Here is a 6,242-nt window from a genome sequence, read left to right on the forward strand (position 1 = left end):
AAAACCCAGAGATATTTAAGCTTGAGAAACTATAGTAACTTAGTAAGGCTGCTACAGGGCTGTGAATGCGAGGGCTGATTTATATAAATGTAAGGGGAAAAAAGGGAAGCATTATCAAATTTTCCACACTTTTTTTTTTTCTACAAACTATGTAGCCATATTCCTCAGAAGTGAAGGATTACTAGACTCTATGCAAATTTGGAGTATTTCAGGCAAAATAGTGAAAAATGTTATAATTGATCTAACGTATTGTTCACCTCACATAATTACTATTTTGTTGCTTTGATGAGAACATTAAAACTCTTCTCTGATAACAATTTATAAGTCCATTGCACAAAATTGTTAACCTTGCTGTACATTAAATCTTCAGAATGTGCTCATCTTGTGACTAAAACCTGTGCCCTTTGACCTTTTTTCCCCACCCCTTGTCTCCTGAAAATCACAATTCTACTCTCTGTTTCTATTAATTCGATATTTTTAGATTCCACATAAGTGATCATGCAGTATTTTTCTGTCTCTCTAACTTATTTCATTTAGGAAAGTGTCCTCAAGGTCCAAGGCAAATGTGTACCACACTTTTATTACCCATTCATCCATTGATCTTTTGACAGGCACTTATGTTGTTTCTATGTCTTGGCTATTGTTAATAGTGTTGCAGTGAACCTGGGAGTGCAAATATCTCTTTGAGACAATAATCATAAATCCTTCGGATGTACAACCAGAAGTGGGATAGTTGGATCAGATAGCAGTTTTATCCACTATTCTCAAATTGATATTTAAATTTTGTGAAACAGCAACAACAAATTTCCTATCTCCTTCTTTAATTTTCTAAGTAATTTTGGTCTAAGGTAATAACAAATAGGACCTTTGCCATTGTGTCCATTGTCATTTTTATACTTTTGGGCACATATATGCATATATACGTTACAAAGTAGGTTTTAGTGTTTCAGATTTCCTAGTTGAAAATCATAACACCTTGTGCAATGTAGGCAAATTTGGCCTTCATTTCTAACTTTTCTTTGTATTCAGTTTTCTCATCTGTTATGACCATAGTGCTATCTCTTAGGATTACAAGTTTTAAGTGTGCTATTTTATGTAGAAGTCTTAAGAAAGAGTAAGTGATTACACAATCTATTTGTTACCATATACAAATCTAGAGTAAAAAAGTAGTGGTACTGGCAAGAGTTGGGTGTTGTTTTCTTTTGGAATTTATTTTTATAGAGGCATGTTATTTATTTATTTATTTATTTATTTATTTATTTATTTATTTATTTTATTTGTTTGTTTTGTTTATACATGCACTGGGTACAGTCAGAAGCACGGGAGGGTGAGAGAATTCACCAGAGCCAGATGGGGGAGCAGAGCAGGCAGAAGGACCGAAGTACACTACTGAGGGGAGCAGCAGGTGGCAGGAGAGGTCTGTGCGCCATGTGGCCGGGGAGCAGCCGGGGATAGAACCAGCATTGCAGAGGCCGCGGGCAGCTTCGCAACCCAGCGCTCAACCGCTACGCCACCGGGGAGGCCCTTCTTTTGGAATTTTAAGGTTACTGATTTAGAATGGAAAAAAATGGAGTTTTCAAAATACATTAATTTTTACTGAAATATAATAGACATAACAGAAAAAATGCACACATAAAGGTATAGCTTGATAATTTTTTATTGTAGTGAGATCACTCAAAAAGAGATATACCCTCTTAACAGAATTTAAAGTACAATATATTTTCTTATCTTTTGGCACAAAGTTGTACAGAATATATTTGGACTTACTTTGGACTGAATGAAGCTGTTGATTAACAACTCCCTGTGGCCCTTAACAGCTCCTGGAAACCATCATTCCATTCTCAGTTTCTGTGAGCTTGGCTATTTTAGAAATCTCTGGAAGTGTAACCATAGGTTATTTGGCCTTCTGACTAGCTTATTTCATTCATAATAATGTTTTATCCACATTCCTGAATATAATTTCTTTCCTTTTTTTTTTTTTTAAAGATTTATTTATTTATTTATACAAGCACTGGGTACAGTCAGAAGCGCGGGAGGGTGAAAGAATTCACCAGAGCCAGAGCAGGGAGCAGAACAGGCAGACTGATGAAGTACAGTGCTGAGGGGAGCAGCGGGTGTGGCAGGAGAGGTCTGCACGCCATGCCGGACCCTCGCCGGTGGCCTGGGATCAAACTGGAGCTACAGAGGCTGCGGGCAGCTTTGCAGCCCAGCGGTTAACTTCTGCGCCACCGGGGAGGCCCTAATTTCTTTCTTTTTAGAAGCTGAGCAATATTCCATTGCATGTGTTTGTGCGTGTAATTTTTTAATGCATTCATCTGTTACATTCAGGTTATCTTTATATAGTGATTATTGTGAATAGCATGGAAATGAATAAGAGTGCTGATATCTTTTCAATATCCTCATTTCAGTTCTTTTGAATCAATACTCAGAAATAGAGTTGCAGGATTATATAGTAGTTCTATTTTTAACTTTTTGAGGACTCTCCATGCTGCTTTCCATAGCAGCTATACCCTTTTGTATTCCCATTAATAGTGTACACGTGTTCCAACTTCTCTACCTTCTTGTCAACACATGTTGTCTTTTATTTATGTTCATGCTAGTCATCCTAACAGGTGTGAGGTGATATCTCAATATGGTATCTATTTGAATTTTGCTGATTAATGAAGTTGAGTATTTATTTTTACATACTTGTCTCCACATTATCCGGGGATTATCTCTTTGGAGCACACTGTAGGAGGAAGCAGCCTGAATCAGGAGACTTGGCAAGGACGACACATTTCACAGACTCCCTTGTAGTCCCTTCTAATTCATCCAACAGTTAGAATAATCTTCAAAATACAGTGATTGCATTTTCCTTAGATCATATCTTTTGGTAATTTCCTATTCTTAGAATGGAGGAAGAAAACCTTGAACACTTACTACCTAGTGTGATCTCTGTTTCCATCTCTAGCTTAAACTCTCACCACACTCCCATCTTTCATATTTATATGGAATATTCAAACACTTCAGAAAAAAATAAGCCTTTAAAGAAGCTATTACATGCTAAACAATGGAGCCTTCCCATGATTACAGGATGTAATCAATCCATAGAAGCTCTGCCATTGATTTCTTCTTCAGTGAAGCTGATTTTATCCATGTTTTCTATTATAGGTCCAAGAACACACTTACCCTATAGCTAGGGTTAAACTTCCTGGAAGATAATTTTCTCTGGAAGATCTTAGAAGAAGTCCCTGGATTTCTAATGTGAAATTCTTGAAGGAATAGGAGCATCTACATCAAGCCCATAGTCAAGAAACTTTCACAAAGAAGTTGCCTATTCTCCCAAATTCATAGCCTTTCCATTGCATGGCAGCCCATGTAACTAAAAAGAGAAGTGTCTGAATAGGACTGTAAAAGAATCTCAATTCTTTGAAGTTTCCAACTTTTCCATATCCAATGCTATAGACTAAAAACTGTAACTTAATTAGATTTGAATGTCAAATAGGGTAACAATTTACTTATTTTTGCCCACCTTATCATTGCTCCAAAGACCTGCAGGTGACCCCATGCAATTATGCCTCTAAATATAAATAACAGATGAGTGCAATTAACTGGAAAAAGAAATCTGTTCTACATCTCTCTGAATATTCATGTCTTCTTTAAGATAGTGGCATTGGAAAATTATTGAAACTAATGGATTTTCTGTTACTGAAGTCATTTTACTTAGAAGTCATTAAACCTTTTAACAGTCAGAATCATTTAGTGATTGATTTTTGTCCTTCTATACTTCTATTCTGTTAATAAATAATTTTTTGAGCACCTGTTATAGGCAGGCTGAGAATACCTGAGGCTGAAGGATGTGGTCATCTTCTCTACTCGGGGAAAGAATAACACAACTAAAGAAGAAATTATGATATGGGAGATTTTTGGAAAACAAAGCTCAAAATCTTTGAGAGTGTAAATCTAGAGTTAATGCATTTGTAATTATTCCAGGTATGAATTAGGAGAATTAGCTTTATAGCAACTCTACATTAATAGAGTTGTATTCATAATTTTCAAATGAAAACCTCTACATAAATTGCAACATGCATTAAGGTAAAAGCATAGGTGCTGATTACATTATCCTTGAGACCATAGAGTCAATGGCTTAAAGAACTACCAGGCATTTCCTTTGTATTCTCTGGAGATATTGTCACTTTCCCCCCATTTCTCCTTTTTTGGAAAAGGCACAATTTTAACTCTTAGAGGAGATGTGACATCACAGGCATTGTGTCTAATTTAGGGAGAACAAAAAACTCTATCTGACCCTTCTACAGGAAAACTTAATCTGTTTGTGGATATTATATAAAAGTTGTTCTTATTAATGATCTCTAGTATGAACATAGTAGACATACTCTTTCTGTGTGTACACATCCAGGAAATTTTTAAGATGGTGCAGGTTTCACACAGAAGACTGTCAGAGGTGAGATTTTCCTGTCACCCAACAGAGTTAAAAATATTTTCATCCCAAATAGAAATTCTACATACTCTTTGAACCAACAATTTTGGTTCAAATATATTTATCCTGTAAACATAAATGATATTTTATAAAGTCTAAAATAATAATGGTACAATATTCTTTGCAGCATTGTGTAGAATTATAAAAGATCTTAATCCATCCAAATCTCTGTCAATAATGGACTTCCATCTAGCCTTTAATAACAGTTCATATGCATTGATAGGGAATGGTCTCCAAGATATGTTAAGCAAATAAAGGAAGATATTGAAAAGTATATATAGTACAATATATGCAGGTTAAAAAAAACACCTGAGAATGTCTGGATCCATTTGAATATGCACGGTGTAGTTATAGAAAGATACACAAAAACATGGATAGCAGTCAGTGGTCTTTTTTATTATTTATTTATTTATTTATTTGTTTTTTATTTATACAAGAACTGGGGTACAGGCCAGATGTGCCGGAGGGTGAGAGGATTCACCAGAGACAGAGTGGGGAACAGAACAGGCAGACTGATGAAATATGAGGGGAGCAGCGGGGGAGACAGGATAGGTCTGCTGTGCCATGTAGGACCCTCGCTGGCCAGCTGGGATTGAAACGGTGCTGCAGAGGCTGCGGACAGCTTCACAGCGCGGTGCTCAACCGCCTGCACCACCAGGGGAGGCCTGCAGTCAGTGGTCTTTAAATAGAAGACTGTGCAATCAGGAAGGAAGGGGACTTACTTTTTGTTGTATTCCCTATTCTCTTTTGTGAAGAATTTTGTAGTAGGATGGATTATTTTCTCTAGTTCTGCACACCATATGATAGCATTTTCTATCCACGTTTTTTTTAAATATGATCTGCAGTGTCTCACTGCAGGTGAATCAAAACACCTCACCCCACTGAGATCAGGCTTAGTGATGTCATGTGCATTAACCAAAGACATGTTAGCAATTATGAAGCAAATTGCAGTTTTTAAATATGTTGGTGTGATTTAGCTGGCCCTCTTTTGCTCTTGGGATTTGTCAAGTAAAGAAGTTAACCCTGATATTGCTAGCTCCAGATTGATGAGACATGTGGAGAAATATAGACCTAATCCACAGCTTTAAGCCAATCTCAGCTGTCTTCAGCTTAAAGCAGAGTGAGTCCAGACGAACTGATGTTCTGCGAGTATGAATGTAAATGTTTGCTACTATGAGCCACTGAGTTATTCACAATTATTTGTTACAAGACACTGCTGAAACGATACTAAGACAAATCCCAAGGGAATTCTCTTACCTAACCTCCACTTTACCATATTCTGACATTAACCAATGCCCTCCTTTTCTATCTGTAAACATATAAAGTGAGATCAAATGCCTCTTAAATGTTCATAAGCAATGGGTTAATCTAGTACAGTCACATCTTTTTGTTCCTTCTTATTGAGTTGTATGCTTGCAAAGAGTTGGATGTTTGTTCTCAGACATATTTATGCCTATTTTGTGCATCATATCAATTAAATTATGGTCAATTTGATCAAATGTGAATTAAAAAAGTATGCATTGCTTATATGAAAAATACATTATACTTCTTGGAAAAGTTCTATTAAAGTTACTATAGAATGTGATAAAATTATTCAAATTTTTGCCAAATAAAATCTATAAAGGCATAGATAGAAGCATTGACAATTAAAATTGCCCTCCAGGTGTTTTAAAATTCTCATTCCATTTTAAAGACACTAAAACTAAAAGCTAAAATGATGAATTATGGATTATTTATTGAAAAATAATTATGTGGTATCCAACCA

This window comes from Talpa occidentalis, unplaced genomic scaffold (assembly GCF_014898055.3).
Source record: "Talpa occidentalis isolate TD23 unplaced genomic scaffold, MPIMG_talOcc4v2.1 talOcc4.8, whole genome shotgun sequence".
Lineage (NCBI taxonomy): Eukaryota > Metazoa > Chordata > Mammalia > Eulipotyphla > Talpidae > Talpa > Talpa occidentalis.